Here is an 18,442-nt window from a genome sequence, read left to right on the forward strand (position 1 = left end):
TTAGATCTTAGCAGTTGTTTATAAATTAATTAATTAATTCATCATGAGTTAACTAGTTAGGAAAAATAAACATGAAGTCTATGTGGGCATGCAAACGGTTTCTCCATTAGTTGAGAATTTATCCATCAGTTAAAGATTATAAGATGAGTGGTAATATTGAGTTGTAATTAGTTGGCTTAGTTAATTGAGTCAAGTCAGTTATATTAATTCAAACAGTTTGTTGAATTAATTGTGAGTTCAGTTACTTAATGCTTGCATGCATGTAACTGTTTCACTTCAGATAACTGAATATTCTCTCATAAATAACTCATGCATGTCAGTTCTGTCAGAGACCCAGTTGAGATCAGAGGAGGGAAATTGTACTATCAGTTGATGAATTTTTCTATAAAGGAAACTCATCCATACAGAAGGATTTATCTCCTTCAGGTTTCTGCAGTTATTTCTGAGCCAAGTGAGGAGTGTGAGGTGGGAATTCACACAAGTGGAAGCACTGGACCCGAGGAAAATCTGTGTAAGGAAATAGGAGGCTTGGAGGGTAGAGAGAAAGTTTATGAGAAGCCTTTGACTGTCTATGAGAAGCAGAGGGATTGTACTGAGAGTTGGATAGCTTATAAACTAAGGCTTTGTGTAATCTGGACATTATTTCCATTTGTATGATAATACAGAGATTGGAGTTTTAGACTGAGGCTTTCCCCGGTTATTTCTTCTGTGTTATGTGTGATTGATTTCTCATTCTCAGGTATATGTGTTCTCATTGATCTTGCTCATATTCGATTAAGCTTCCGCAAAGTTTGTTGTAGAAGTATATCTTGTATTTTTCTTTAGTATATTGCATAATCTGTTGATCTATAGTGGGAATTTCTACACCCCTAGTCTACTAAAATATAATGAATTTACTGAGCTGAATGCTCCTGCACCAGACTCTAAGGTTAAAATAATCATGATATCCTGATCATGTGCTTCTGATCTGTGTCCTCCTGGATCCCATACTTTGTTCTGTAGTTTGTCTTTGTTGCTACTGTCGTTTGTTGTTTTTCTCGAGGTCTCACTCCACACTTTATGCTGCATTGCCCCACTAGCTATGCTCTCACAGCCTTCTGCTGTCTTTTTCTTGCTGCTGATTTGATTTCTTGTTGTTTTCTTCTCCCTTGAGACACTTTTCTCATAAATTCCATCATCAATTCAATTTCTATGTCCATCTCATTTATTTCCTGGAATTTTCCCTCTTCCTCTCTTGCATATCCTTTGCAATCTTCTTCAGGTTCTTTCTTCCCTACTGGTGCTTTCAGCCCTTTCTCGAGTAGCTCCAATTCTTTCTCCCACTAACTAATCCTTTGATGAGAGTTTAGTCCTTCTTCTTTATTGAATGCCTCAACATCTTCCCTGGTTATATCCACTGTGTCTATCATCATGATGGAATGATGATCCTTTACTATGTTTCAGCTAACATAGTCTCTTTTTAAATTTTCCTTTAATCTTTTGCTGGTTACCTTCACTTTGAATTTGTTGGATCCTTACTGGTACCCTTACATCCCTACCCTCTTGTTGCTTCTAAACTTCCATTTCATCTCCAAAAAACCTCTGTTCAATTTCATCGATCATAACATCACACTCAATCATTATATTCACTGTTCCTGCAAAAAAACTATTGGTTTGTGAATTAAAACACTCTTCTGTCTCCATGTCTTTTAGAAACTCTCTGCTACTATCAAGTAATGCTGTAACCATTTCTTTTCTATTACCAATTCCTCCTAGCAACTTCTCCAGCAATTCAATTTCCTCTTTATATTTAGTAAGTGTTTTATCACCATGCTCTTCATTTCAAGCTTCATCCTTTACATGGTCACTATTGCCCAATGATTCAATCAGTTTTCCTTCCATAGACAATTTTGTCTCATTCATCTCCACAAAAAAAGTTCTTGTTCAACACTTATAATCCTTGTATTCACACAACAATTTTCAGTTTGAAAAATGTAAGGCTTAACAACCTCAAATAATGTTTCACATATTAGCTCTTCAGGCCGATCTTCATCTCCTTTTTCCAGAAGGAATTGTCCTTGTTTTATAATGGCTCCAAATATCAATTCATCAATAATTTTCCTCTACTGCAACAATTCAATATTTTCCTCATTCAAGAGGCATTCTCCATCATACTCTACTCTAGAATACTTATCCTCTGAAAAGTACTCTTCATCCTCTCTCACCACATCAGTATGCTGATCCAAGTTCTCCTTTAATCTCTCGTGATTTTTATCAAGTTTTATGACAACTTCATAAGGTTTCCAATCCTCTGCAAAACCTGCACTCACAATACAATTATTAGAATTAAAAACATAACGCCTCAGGGCCTCTTCTTCCTTTGGAAACATTTCAGTATGCTGCTCTAAACTATCCCAATAGTTCACTGATTTCCATTCTTCATCTTCACCCAGAACTTCATCCTGTTCTGGTTCACAAATGGAAACTTCCATTTCCAACTCTGCTTCTCTGATTTTTTTCATCAACCACTTCACCTGCCTCTGTTGTAGCCTTCTCTATAACTTAGACCACTTCACTGGCTTTTTCTTCAAGATCCATTCATCCTCCGGAGCTCAGATAAATTTAACTTGCATTGATAAACGCATCGAGTCCGCTCAGAATATTAACCTGCGCACACTTTTCCATGCGATTACCATCTGATCCATCAACCCTTGGACGGTCATGATCATCAAAACTCAACAAAGATTTAACCCCGCTATATAAACTCTCATCGGGTCCGATTTCCAAATTAAACCCCCGCTTGTTCGCACGCAATATGTCTCCGATCACCCTTTCAACGGGGCGTCCTATCCCCTCCGGACTTCAACTGGATTAAGTTCTCATTCATAACTTCATCGGGTCCATTTTTCAATTACCACTTATGGTTTTTAGGTTGCGTAAGAACCACTTCTTCCTATGAAAATCGCTAATGCTGAGGTTTAATCTCTGCCATCCATATTTTAACTCTATGTTACGCGACTTAATCTTCACTGTCCCTCGCACTCGACCTCATCCGTTGATCTTATAGATCCAACAACTCCTGTGCATCATCACGTCATTTCTTTGTCCTTTCCTTTACTTTCTTCACCTTTATGTGGTTTCTCAAGGTTCTTTTGTGGTTTCGAGTTTCTCCAGGGTTTCTGGTCTTTGGTTGTTCTACAACACAACTCCATCTTGGACTTACTTCGCGTACTCCTAAACACTATCACTCCTGAACTTCACTTTGATCCTTCAATCCGATTCAAAGATCAAACCACGATCCTTCATACTCCACCTCTTCTCTATGTTTTGCTCGAACTTCACCTGCATAGATATACTATGTAGAATTACACTAATTCATACACAATTCATAACTCCATTAATCAATACACACCACACAATTCAAGAATCGAATTCTCTGTATTGATAAATAAATATTTACATAAGAGTCTCTCTCTCTTTGGCCTAATTTTGTAATCAGTGGCCTCTGTTTTCCTACCTGCCCGTAGGATTACAATCAAACCTTCTAACTAAGTAACTAGCTAACCCCTAACTAGCTAACCTCTTTCTAGCTAACCCCTAACTATGCCTTTTAGGCTTACATTTATACAAAAGGATTCTATAACCAATTCCTGGTTTAGATCCATAACTTTCTCAACAAAATCCTAAAATCTCTTCTTTATCCCTAAGGATCCTCTCTAGTTCCTCAAATCATGAAACCAATTCCTAATCTAAGATTTACAATTGATTCCCAAATCTTTCAACTATCCTAAATCTCTCATGTTCTCCAACATTCGAGAACATTTACAAATATGCCTCACAATACTTAATTAAATCCTATTCTAGCTTCTTTCATTAAAATCACTTAAAACCATAATAATTACATTAATTTGATACATAGGAATCCAACTTCCTTGGAAACACAAGACGCCCTATGTCTACTAAAATACAATGAATTTACTGAGCTGAATGCTCCTACATCAGAATAACTATACTAAAATATGCTTGCATTCAGGCAAAAGAAATATCTGGTCAATGGTTTCCCTTGAAAGTAGAACAGGTCCCTAAACTGTAGTTTTAGCATTTCTGCTAACATAAGAGGTCCCTATGCAATAATCCAGTAAACTACACCTTCACTCTTCTTCAATTCCGCTAGAAATATTTAGCCTTTAAAATTGGAAATTGTTTTATTAATGCTAATCCTGTGCCTTTAAATCTGGAGTGGTTGTAGTTGTTTTTTAACAAGCTTGTTGACTATCCATTCCAAACTAGCATCCCTCTTTTCCTCTGGTTCAGTAACTGCCAACCCATCTATCTGTTAACACTTCCGCATTATACTATTGGAAAAAAATCCATCTTATTGTTTCATCACATACTCCTTAGCCTCGCGTGCTTTGCTCCCTTGGCCTTTGTTTTTTTATATAAGTGGGCCAATGATTATCGGCTTAATTCTATCGGAAGCTTTTTATAACATAACTTACACAGAGTTCCAATTTGTCTTGGCTCCTTTTTCTTTAGCCCTTCCTGCATTTTTTGACCATAGGATCGAGGGTTGTGACCATCAGCTTAACCTTAAGGTGCTAGGCATTTTATTCTTTGCCGAGGGCTGTTTTCCTTTATAAAATGCTTAGCACCCAAGTTTCTTTAAATCTAAATGACCATGTGCCAACCTCAATGTCGGAGCCCCCTCTCACCGGAACTTTTTCAAGTGGCAAGTGTTACAAAGCACCGATATCCTAAACCTCTGATATATCGACCTTCGATATGACGTCAACACTGCCACATGGAACCTTGTGAGTGGTGACACAAGCTACCCTGATTTGTCCCCTTAGGACCCCTCAAAACACCAAAATTTCCTGCCATGTTTCCTTCCGTACTGCCACACCATGTTAACATCAAATTCCATGTAGATTTATCAGAACCAATCATATGCTGCCACGCATCCTGCTAGAGGATAGAGAAAAGGTCCCATCCTACTTTTATTTTACGATGAATTTCTTTGTTAACCTCTTTTGGTGTTCCCTAGTGGTTTAACACTATCGATGCTTTTCCAACGGTTTTAACACTATCGGTATTCACATATCACAACATTTGAAAGTTGTCACCCATAACATACTCGATCGCTGATTGTCGATTTTTGATATGCCCTAGATATGCAATCATCGATGTGCAATGTGTGATCGCCGATATACACGATCCGCTGATGTGCTAATCATTGATTTGCCAATTCACCATGGACCTTCGATATACGATATGCGATATCTCCCGGACCTCCGATATGCTCTTTTTCCTTCCTTTCAAAAGCTTCAAACCCTTAAACTACAACAAGCCATATCTTTTAATTGAGGAGTCCATTTTTGACTTCCCTATACCATTTGAAAGCTTGTTTAGAGAATTTTCCAATGGAGAGGGTCCGATGTAGACTTTGAGTCCTTTTGGTGCTTGGAAGATGAATGAAAGTTTATCTTCTTATTTACTCAGATTTCCAAAAAATATTTACAACATTGCTATCAAGAAATTTTCCATGCTTTTTACAATTTTAAATAATCACACTACAACTATCAGCATTTTCCAAAAAAGATTAAAGAATGTGAAATGTTTATTGTGATAGTAGTTTCTCTCCTTTTTTTTGGCCTTTTTGTCCACACTGAACCCTGTGGTTTCCTGGACCTTTAGGGTTCATGCAAGGCGACATCTTGTTGAGTCATATGTGTAATAAAATGTATTTTGAGGCATCTTGGGAGATTCCACTGTCTCTTTTCTTTATGGATCTTAGGCTAGAGTGACTAGGTTGAACATTTTTCTTTGTGGGTTGGTTGGTGGAAGATTCTTTCTTGTGTTTGGTCTTTATCTTATAGGATCTCAATTCTGCATCAAATGATGTGTATCCAAAGAGGGGGTGGCAGGTGTGGACAAAAAGGTCGACTGCATGACCAAGCTCAAGCTAAGGAGGTGGCGAACATTTTTCACTTAACTATTTCTCCCAGCATTTAGGAGGAGTTTATCTAGATGGAAATTTATGCCATTAATAATCACCATGTATTTTCAAATTAAAAAATTATGGAGGAGGTTTCCAATTTTTACATGACCTTAGTCATATTAGTGGAAAAAGGAATCATTACCTACATTCTATTACCCTACACTAGTAGATGCACACTCTGTTTGATAGTGTCATGAAGGAGAGGCATGCATATCAGAATGAATTATATGTTCTTTGAATGAGATGTAGAGGGTGCAATGTTACCAGTGGTCCTATTTGGATAGATTGGATGCTTCCTTGGCTCACTTTGAGAGCAATATCCAATGTGAGATCAAGTCTTCTATGCTAGCTGACACAAATGTAGAGCATCCTACTCTGGCAAAGGAAGGCGAAGGACAAGTTGGTATTCAACAAGTCCGAGAGACACAATTGAGTGGCCTAGCTACTTGGTTAAATTTAATAAGATCTCAAGGATTAAATTAAATTCAAAGATGAGACATGTGCCTTATGGAGTCAAAATATTTCTTATTATTAATTTGAGCCCATGTAACCAAATGGACAACCACTTCTTATATGCTTCACTATCCTGTATTCTGTGCAAGTCCTCAGATCTAGGTGTGATGCAAGGGTCTTGCTTACTTTTATTTATATGCCTAATCTAAGTACAACCTTCCTTAATTGTTTCAGAACCAGACTTTAGAGTAGGTTGTCGGATAGAAGCCAACGGGAAGAAAGAAAAGGATTTATTAATGATACCTCCCCTTGTGTTCCAACCACCTGATGCCTTCAGCGCTGAAGAGACTGTTGCTCTGATGACTGCAAGGTCATTGTGATAACAACTAGAAAGATGATAAATCCCTCAAGCTAGATGACAAGGGTGGCCTTAGAAGTCTATCAACCAAGCTTATGCTTGGAGGTAAATTATTAATGCATCTATGACTAAAATTCTTATGCAAAGGATATGAGTGAGTTCTTAGTTTAAGATTAGCTTAATGTTTAAGTAATTTAAGTTATGCTTAGTATTCAATGTGAAGAGTACTTATCAATAAATTAAAAACCAATCTTATTACTAAGAATGTGCTAATTATGTGCCAATGTCAAACACTCCAAAATTGAATTTATCTTCCATAATGATACTTAATCAATGATAGTAAGATTAGAACACTTATCAAGAATTCTTCAAAGTAAATTCCAATGAAGATCATATGCTAATATTGAGATATGCTCACTTAGAATGATAATCAACATAACTTAAGATGCCAATGCTTAAGAAAGACAATAAAATTATCAAATATTCTTAAGATTGTGAAAGAGAATAAGATTATGAGCTTAACTTAGAGCAATTATCCAACAATTTCTTAGCAATGTTCAATTAGATAATTAGATGCTCAACAAAATAATTTCAATTGGATTGCAAGATACTCAAGAAGGAAGGAGATATCTCAATGAAACTTTAATGCTAAAACAAAAATAAACCATTTAAGATTAGATCTTAGATGTATGAGTGCTTATCTGGTACAAAAATTAATGATTCTTGGAGGCTTACAAGAGACAAACAAATTTTAGCTTTCAAATAACCAATAACACTTAGAATCACAAATTGTTATAGCACCATTTACCACTCTTGGTAGATTTGATGTTATGGTTATGGCCTAGGGAAACCCTTCCTTTCGAGACTTGGTCCAAATTCTAAGAACAATTTTTTAATTCCCATTTTTCCCTATATAAAAAGCGTGTAAATGCGGGTCCATCTATACCCAACCCACTTATATGTGTTAAAACACTAAAAAATATATAATCTCCTTAATTTCGGGTGTATTTTATGGGTTTTACCTGTTACTAACTTACTATAGCCTGTGGCCCAACTGTTTCCCAACAGAAAAACTTAATTTGGAGAAGTATAAATAAAGCTCCATGGGAAGGCCAAAGGGGAGAGAGATGAGATATTGATATTATAGTTGATTACATCCCTTATCAAGTCTGAAGAAATCCCTCTGCCTCCTACACTCCCGAGTTATATGAAACCTTTGTTTCCTTCTTTGAGGTGTCCATTATCTTTGTGTGACATCCTGGTGTACCTTTATGGAGGAGGAATTCTGAGCCTGGGCAGGATGGATTTAGAGGATGGTTCCTCTTGGAGCTGGAGGAAGACTCAGGTTGTAGTTTTCCACATTTCAGTTAGCTTACATCAATAAAGAAATTTTTTTATGTTCCTGATATTTATTGTGTTTATGCATTAATCTATGTTATGATTTACATATGAAATCTTATGTTAATGCTCATTTTCTCACATGCTTATATGATTTAACACCTATATCATGAACATGTTGTCTATTATTGTTGTTGTATATAATTTGATTGGAGATGTTACAGGTTCTAGAGGCATTGGAAGGAGCAGAGGGTTTGGACCCTGCAGGATCGATCTCAAACGTAGGACCTTCGGGTAATACCTATTCTTCCTACTTTAGTAGTTTAAGCATTTAGACTGTTTGTGTGCATGTTTGTTTATATTGTATGCCTTAAGCTCTATTGGGTTTTTCAACCCAAGACCCTAGGGTGTGTTAGAGTCAGTCTTTGTAGCCTTCCACCAGCGATCAAACATGCTCTTACAAAGTGGTCTTAGGGTGTCAAAGTAAAATTTTGTCATTTCAGTGAGTCTTCAAGTAAAATTTGGTCACTAGGTATTAGGTCTAGGATTGTTTACATTCCTTCCAAAGTTTTCCAAATATTGGTCCATGTCACCATTCGGCTGAGTGTACCATCATTCAAAGAGTTTTCATCGTTATTTCAAGTTGCAATGGGTCATTTACACCTTGTTTGTGATTTAGTTGTGCTTAGGTAGGATCATTTTCCTCTCCTAGGGTTTTGAAGGTGATTTTCGTTGGATGGTCAAATCATGAACAAAACTTGTATCCTGATGCTCATACACCTTCCTCTACCCTTAAAACACCTTCTTAAACACTTTCCATCACTGATATCCCTTAAATTCATCATTTTCCCACAAACCCTAGCCTATTGCTACAATTTGACACTTTTCTAGGTTAGGCCTATGCTTTGCCCTTTTGGACCCCTTCCCCTCACTCAATATTTGAAATTCCCTTTCCCCTGCTTCCTAACATCCCTCCATACTTCGAAATTTTTTTCTCAAGAAATTAGAAGCCCCTCATCCCCTTCATTTCCCTTCATTTCTACAAATCCCCTCTTCCACACATCGGGATAGGTTTTATTCAAATGATGTTTCTTAGCTGTTAGCACTCAAAATCAACCTCAAGGCTGAGCAGAGGCAATTCCAAGGTAACCACAGACCAAGCTTTCGATCTGGCATCTAGCCCTACCAGACCAGAGAGGGCTCTCTCTTTGCCAAAAAAATGTGGCTACAATAATTGAATCTTAGGCTAGCCATGAAGTGTGAGGATTTGATTTAAAGGTTGTGGGTCGAAAACAACAAGAGAAGGGACCATTGGGCTATAGATTTGAAACTAGTTTCCACCGAAAACTTGGGGCAAAGTAAGTGCAATTTTCAGCCAGATAAAAGATTGCAAATGAGAGAAGAAAAGAGGAGAAAGCCCGCTACCCTGCAGGCATCAATCAGGGGATGGATCTACAGTGGCAACTTTAGGAGAAAGAGAAACACAAGATTACTCAACAGAGCATCTAACAGATGATGGATTCTGAAAAGATAACCACTACATTAAACAACATAATCATTGTGAAAGGAGCATCATGCATGGATGAATTCCTAACACTTCCCTTAGAGAATGCTGTAACGAAATTAGTAGAAAAAAAGCATGGAAATGAATTTACAAGAAAAACATGCTGCACATTAAACACCATAATGGATCCCATATCTAAAGGACAGAAACTCCTTCATTAAAATAATATTCAAGAAAAACTTTACACAATACCAAGCAGCCCCTCTTTGCTGCCAAAATCCAACCCTTAAAATTTGAAATTCATAAAATATATACAATTGTCTCATCCCTGTACTAAGGGAATTGAGCTCAACCATCTTCTTCAAAATATAAACAGTTACATTAAATTTTACTGAATTTCTGAAATTAGGTGTCAAATATGAAGTCGTATCTCCTGAACCATAGCACCTGTTACAAAAATTAAAGAGGTTTTTGTAGATAAGGTCATGTTTTAGAAACAACTCTCTCAAATTTTTGAAATTCATTTCCAGTTGCTCGAAATCTGTGCCACAAAATCATCTCTAAAACGTAAAATCATTAAAAATTTAAATTTGTAAAAATGAGCTGTAAAGATCTAGTCAAATATTCCAATTCATGACACCTATGAATAAAATAAAATAGGTTTTTATTATAGGGCTCATGGTTAGCAAAAACCTCTTTGGGTTTCTCAAAATTACTTTCGATCTGTTGTAAGATGGCACCACACTAAAATGACTAAAACAGTAAAGTAATTGCAAAATTTGTTTTGTTTTAATGTAGGCTTCAAATATCATTGCATATCTCCCACATAGTAACACTTGTGCATAAAATAAAGGATTTTTTTCCTATTTGGTATGTGATGGACAAAAACCTCTTTCATTTTTGTAAAATTCATGTCCAAACTGATTTTGTAGTAAATTTGTCCTTGTGTGCATCAACTGACCTCAAAATATGCATAACCAAGAATCAATCATTCATTTCGATCATGTCTTCTGATCCAGAAACTGGTTACAGGAGTGTGATATACCGTTGGAAATATTTTTCCGAGCTCCTTCTGATGGCCATACTTAGGATACAATTTGCACTGAAACTCATATGTAAAACATCTCTGAAAATCAGACATAGTAAGAGCTCATTTTGATCCCTGGTAACAGGCTGCGAAGACTGGAAATAACATTGGCCTTATTAGGGATGGCAACTCCTTGGAGGTGTCAAGAACACCGTATAAGTGCCTCATCCATTGGGCAATACATTTACAAACATATGTAAACCCAAAAAACTCATACCAATCCAAAAACGTATACATATTGCAATATGTACATAAACAAATACCAGAAACTGAAATGTTGCCTTGGGTAGCTTATTTATTTACAAATCTACCCTACTCTGATGCAAAATTGATAGATCAAGTAATGTTGTAATGCCAGGTCAACCAATCAAGTAAATGTGACAAGGATGTTGTTTGGAAGTGCTTGAACCAGGACACAATTGGAAATGCTGACAGCCGTACATGCACAAAATGAGTGTGGTTGTGTAAAAGGAAATCTGGCTTGTTATTCAAATTGAATTTTTTTCCATATATATTGCAATAGGATCAAAGAAACTAGACTTTGTTTTCTGCCCCAACTCCTCAATACATGCTTCCAGCTACAAATTATTAATGCAAACATCCAAGGGCAGCCTTACCTTTCCTTCCCTTTGCTGGAAAAGGTCCCCAAAGAATGGGACTTGACAGTCTAGATCTTGGGATTGTATTTGGGTCTCCAATTCAGTTAGATATTCTTCAATTTTTATGGCAAACTCTTACAAAAAATTGAGCTTAACTTCATGGCTACATCGACAAGACTTCAAATAAGAAGAAAGAGATGAAGAAAAGTTCTCGTCTACCTCATCATCCATGCACATATCTTCCCATTCTCTAAAGCCTTGAATAGAGGCCACCTCTATTTCAAATTCTTCCTCTTTCTCCATCCATGCTTTAAGAAAGATATGCCACAAATATGCAAATGACTTAATAGATCTGATAGGAAAACTTTTGATCCATTGTCTACATTTCCCTTGAAACGAATCATAGAACAATTTGATAAACACATCCTCTTTTCTGACTCAAGAGATTCTATAAATGTTTTGAAATTTGCTACATGTTCAAGAGTCAAAGTCAGATCTTCCCCATTGAATTTAGGGTCGTTGCTCAAAATATATGCATCCTTTGGTAATTCATTAGGAAAACAGGAATATTAGAAAAATCTATACATGAATACCTTAAAAAATAGAAGCAACATCTGAGTCCTTCATTTAGCCAGTGGAGCCACCATCAATACTTTGAAACTCGGGATTTCGAACAATGGAGTCGTTAGGTAGATGATTTCAGAGTTCATATGTGTTTGACTATTGTCCACCATCAGCAATCAGATCGGCAACTTGAACAATATTTCCTGGAGAAGATCTGTCACCTCGTCCCCGACAACGATGCTAATATGTTAGCATTCAGAATCAACCTCAAGGCTGAGAAGAGTAAAATCTGAGGTAACCATAGATCAAGTTTTCAATTTGGCATCTAGCCCTGCCAGACTAGAGAGGGCTCTCTCTTTGGCAACAAAATGTGGCTGCAATAAGTGAATCTTAGGCTAGCTATGAAGTGTGAGGAGGGTCGAAAACAACAAGAGAAGGGACCATTGGGTTATGGATTCGAAACTAGTTTCCACCGGAAAACTTGGGGCAAAGTAAGTGCAATGTTCAACTAGATAAAAGATTACAAATGAGAGAAGAAAATAGGAGAAAGCCCGCTACCTTGCAGGCATCAATAATGGGATGGATCTACAGTGGCAACTTTAGGAGAAAGAGAAACACAAGATTACTCAACAGAGAATCTAACAGATGATGGATTTTGAAAAGATAACCACTACATTAAACAACATAATCATTGTGAAAGGACCATCATGAATGGATGAATTCCTAACACTTCCCTTAGAGAATGTTGTAACGAAATTAGCAAGAAAAACAAAGCATGGAAATGAATTTACAAGAAAAACATGCTACACATTAAACACCATAATGGATCCTAGATCTAAAGGGCAGAAACTGCTTCATTAAAATAATATTCAAGAAAAATTTTACACAATCCCAAGCAGCCCTCTTTGCTGCAAAAATCCAACCGTTACACTCTGAAATTCATAAAATATATACAATTTTCTTATCCCTATACTAAGGGAATGAAGCTCAACCATCTTCTTCAAAATATAATAAGTTATATTAAATTTGGACCAAATTTCTGAAATTAGGTGTCAAAGATGAACTCGTATCTCCTGAACCATAGCACCTGTTACAAAAATGAAAGAAGATTTTGTAGATAAGGTCATGTTGGAGAAAAACCTCTCTCAAATTTTGGAAATTCGTTTCCAGTTGCTCGGAATCTGTGCCACAAAATCATCTCTAAAACATAAAATCATTAAAAATTTAAATATGTAAAAATGAGTTGTAAAGATCTAGTCAAATATTCCAATTCACGACACCTGTGAATAAAATGAAAGAGGTTTTTGTTATATGGCTCGTGTTTAGCAAAAACCTCTTTGGGTTTCTCAAAATTACTTTCCATATGTTGTAAAATGGCACCGTACTAAAATGACTAAAACAGTAAAATAACTGCAAAATTTGTTTTGTTTTAATGTAGGCTTCAAATATCACTGTATATCTCCCACATAGTAACACTTGTGCATAAACTAAAGGATTTTTTTCCTATTTGGTATGTGATGGACAAAAACCACTTTCACTTTTGTAAAATCTCCGTCCAAACTAATTTTGTAGTGAACTTGTCCCTATGTGCAGCAACTGACCTCAAAACATGCATAACCAAAAATCAATCATTCATTTCGATCATCTCTTCTGATCTAGAAAATGGTTATAGGAGTGTGATATACCGTTGGAAATATTTCTCTGAGCTCCTTCTGATGGACATACTTAGGATATGATTTGCATTGAAACTCATGTGTAAAACATCTATGAAAGCCAGACATAGTAAGAGCTCATTTTGATCCCTGGTAACAAGCTGCGAAGTTTGGAACTAACATTGGCCTTATTGGGAATGGCAGCTCCTTGGAGGTGTCAAGAACACCATAGATCAAGTGCCTCATCAATTGGGAAATATGGTTACAAACATAAGTAAACCCCAAAAACTCATACCAATCCAAAAACATATACATACTGCAATATGTACATAAAAAAATTCGGGAAATTGAAATGCTTGCCTTGGGCAGCTTATTTATTTACAAATATACCCTACTCTGATGAAAAATTGATAGATCAAGTAATGTTGTAATGCCAGACCAACCAATCAAGTAACTGTGACAAGGATGTTGTTTGGAAGTGCTCCAACCAGGACACAATTGGAAATGTTGACAGCCATAGATGCACAAAATGAGTGTGGCTATGTAAAAGGAAATCTAGCTTGTTATTCAAACTGATTTTTTTTTTCCATATATGCCACAATAGGATCAAAGGAACAAGACTCTATTTTTTGCCCCAACTCCTCAATACATGCTTCCAACTACAAATTATTAATGCAAACATCCAAGGGCAGCCTTACCTTTCCTTCCCTCTGTTGGAAAAGGTCCCCAAAGAATGGGACTTGATAGTCTAGATCCTTGGATTGTATTTGGGTCTCCAATTCAGTTAGATCTTCTTCAATTTTGATGGAAAACACTTGCAAAAAATTGAGCTTAAATTCATGGCTACATCGACAAGACTTCAAATAAGAAGAAAGAGATGAAGCAAAGTTCTCATCTACCTCATCATCCGTGCACATATCTTCCCATTCTCTAAAGCCTTGAATAGAGGCTACCTCTATTTCGAATTCTTCCTCTTTCTCCATCCATGTTTCAAGAAAGATATGCCAAAAATCTACAAATGACTTAATAGATCTGATAGGAAAACTTTTGATCCATTGTCTACATTTCCCTTGAAACGAATCATAGAACAATCTGATAAACACATCCTCTTTTTTTACTCTAAGAGATTCTATAAATGTTTTGAAATTTTCTACATGTTCAAGAGTCAAAGTCAGATCTTCCCCATTGAATTTAGGGCCATTGCTCAAAATATATGCATCCTTTGGTAATTGATTAGGAAAACTAGGAAGATTAGAAAAATTGATACATGAATACCTTGAACAAATAGAAGCAACATTTGAGTCCTTCATTTAGCTAGTGGAGCCACCATCAATACTTTGAAACTTGGGATTTCGAACAATGGAGTCGTTAGGTAGATGATTTCAGCCTTCATATGTGTCTGACTGCTATCCACCATCAACAATCAGATTTGCAACTTGAACGATCTTTCCCAGAGAAGATCTGTCACCTCGTCCCTGGCAACGAAACCAATATGTTAGCACTCAGAATGAACCTCAAGGCTGAGAAGAGGCAATTCCGAGGTAACCACAGACCAAGCTTTCAATTTGGCATCTAGCCCTACCAGACTAGAGAGGGCTCTTTGTTTGCCAACAAAATGTGGCTGCAATAAGTGAATCTTAGGCTAGCTATGAAGTGTGAGGATTTGATTTGAAGGTCATGGGTCAAAAACAACAAAAGAAGGGACCATTGGGCTATGGATTTGAAACTAGTTTCCACTGGCAAACTTGGGGCAAAGTAAGTGCAATGTTCAACCAGATAAAAGATTGCAAATGAGAGAAGAAAAGAGGAGAAATCCCGCTACCCTACAGGCATCAATCAGGGGATGGATCTACAGTGGCAACTTTAGGAGAAAGAGAAACACAAGATTACTCAACAAAGCATCTAACATATGATGGATTCTAAAAAGATAAACACCACATTAAACAATATAATCATTGTGAAAGGAGCATCATGCATGGATGAATTCCTAACACTTCCCTTAGATAATTTTGTAACGAAATTAACAGAAAAAACAAAGCATGGAAATGAATTTACAAGAAAAACATGTTGCACATTAAACACTATAATGGATCCTAAATCTAAAGGGCAGAAATTGCTTCATTAAAATAATATTCAAGAAAAACTTTACATAATACCAAGCAGCACCTCTCTGCTGCCAAAATCCAACCCTTACACTCTACAATTAATAAAATATATACAATTCTCTCATTCTTGTACTAAGGGAATTGAGTTCAACCATCTTCTTCAAAATAGAATCAGTTACATTAAATTTGGACCGAATTTCTGAAATTAGGTGTCAAAGATGAACTCGTATCTCCTGAACTGTAGCACCTGTTACAAAACTGAAAGATCATTTTGTGGATAAGGTCATGTTGGAGAAACATCTCTCTCAAATTTTTGAAATCCGGTTCCAGTTGCTCGGAATCGGTGCCACAAAATCATCTCTAAACCAGAAAATCATTAAAAATTTAAATCTGTAAAAATGAGCTGTAAATATCTAGTAAAATATTCCAATTCACAACACCTGTGAATAAATGAAAAGAGGATTTTGTTATATGGCTAAGTTTTAGAAAAAACCTCTTTGGGTTTCTCAAAATTACTTTCCATCTGTTGTAAAATGGCACCGTACTAAAATGACTAAAACAGTAAAATAACTGCAAAATTTGTTTTGTTTTAATGTAGGCTTCAAATATCAGTGCATATTTCCCACATAGTAATGTGTGTGCATAAAATGAAGGATATTTTTGTTATTTGGTATCTGATGGGAAAAAACCTCTTTCACTTTTGTAAAATTTTTGTCCAAACTGATTTTGTAGTAAACTTGTCCCTGTGTGGAGCAATTGATCTCAAAATATGCATAACCAAGAATGAATCATTCATTTCGATCATATCTTCTGATCCGAAAACTGGTTACGAGAGTGTGATATACCATTGGAAAGATTTTTCTGAGCTCCTTCTAATGGACATACTTAGGATATGATTTGCACTAAAACTCATGTGCAAAACATCTCTGAAAACTAGACATAGTAAGAGCTCATTTGATCCCTTATAACAGGCAGCGAAGATTGGAACTAACATGAGAAAGAAAAGATGAATTTGACAAAAGTGAGAGACGTTTTTGTCCATCATAGACTCAAGAAGAAAAATATCCTTCAGTTTTTACACAGGTCTCATGGTTTGGGATAAACTTCCAAAACATCATTTGCCTCAGGAGAGTTGTTGCACTTCTAGAGTGACTTTGGTAAAATCAAGATTTATCCTAGTTGGAGTGACCAAATGACTTTCTTGATGAGTCAAATGATAACAAGACACAAAAATATTTCCAATGAGCTATCATGAGCTCAATTTAGAGTTGAGGAAGGCCTTCAAATGTTGACTGAAACATCACTCTCCATTTTGGCAGCCTCATTCTGCACATTTTGATCAGTCTTGGGAAATCGAGCTGTTGACGAGGAAAATGAACTCCAAATTGAAAAATTCAACAGGTTCTGGAAATTAGACTCGAAAAGATTTCCAATGAGCTATCCTATGCCTAATGTGGACCCCGGAAGGCATTCAAAAGTTGTCTTGAAGTGGCACTGCACACTTGCTTCAGGCGCTGCGCGTTTACCCGACGCTGCGCACTCCCTTCAGGCGTTGTGAACTTCCTTTGGGCGCTGCACGTTTGGCAAGTTTTTCCCATATTCATTCTTCAGCGTTCCTAATACCTCCTCAACCTTAAAGTAAGGGTGTTGAGAAGATGGCTTACGTTGCCCAAAAGAGAGAATACAAAGATCAAATGAAAAGCTTATTTCACCATTCCCTCATAAAGATCATAGTTCTTTATCACCTTAACGAACTTAACATTGCATGGAGTACATTTATAGCTAACCCTATTTTCACTCAAGTTTCCACTCAAAATGTTCAAGGCATTCCATCATCATCTCATCCAGCATCACCCACATTATTACCATTCCATGGACCTATTCTTTCATATGACAGGAAAGATGATAGTGACAAAGAACAAAGTGATCAGGGTCAAAGCAGCAAGCTCGGAGGGACTAATTTAGGTACTATGGTGCAAAACTATCAGAGAGGAAATAGGAAAGTGTTTGCCCCACAGATTGTGGTAGGGGCCATGCTCTCTTCATCAGTAAAGCAAGTAAAAAAAGGAAAGGAAAAAAAAATGGTTGAAACAGAAATGCAAAAACAAGAAGAAGACCCCCATGAAACTGAGCAAGATGCTGACTTAGTGGACTTAGATGAGGAAGATGAAAAGGAAAACATGAGAACGATCTCCAAAGAGCAAGAAGAATTGATGGGTGAGTTGCAGGTGAAACTACAAAGAGCAAAACACATTATATCTTATTATGAACAGGAAAATAGGCAAATGGAGACCAAGCATGAACTTATGGAAGTTCAGCTCATCAAAGCTAAAAGGGAAGCTAAAAAGACTAAAGTTCAACTTGAGGAAGCCTATGGTGACTATGGTGAGCCCATGGAGGAAGAAATTCCCAAGAGGAGGCCTAGGACTAGAGACATAAAGTGAGGTTTGGAGCTTGAACGAGAAAATGAAGCTCAACTTGCCAACCAACTCACCTTAAATGAACAATTTGGCATAATGATTAATGAGAACTGGGAGTATTAGCTTGAGAGGGCTAACACTCATCTTAAGGACCTGTTAGCTAAAGCTAATAGAGATATGGAGGTTCAAAGAAGAAGAATGGCCAAATACTGTTCCATGAGAAACAAAATTGCTAGAGCCAAGCTCAAAAGGGCTCATGCAAAAATTGAGGCCTTAACTCATCAGAAGGAGAAGGAGAAGCTTGACCTATTGGTGGAGGCTTCTCACCATGCTAGTCACCTTTAACATCAGCTCCTTGACCAATTTTGAAGACCCTTGGCACATT

The sequence above is a fragment of the Pinus tabuliformis genome, chromosome 1_1, assembly GCF_031772625.1.
Source record: "Pinus tabuliformis cultivar Carrire ecotype Pingquan chromosome 1_1, CPIR1, whole genome shotgun sequence".
Taxonomy (NCBI): domain Eukaryota; kingdom Viridiplantae; phylum Streptophyta; class Pinopsida; order Pinales; family Pinaceae; genus Pinus; species Pinus tabuliformis.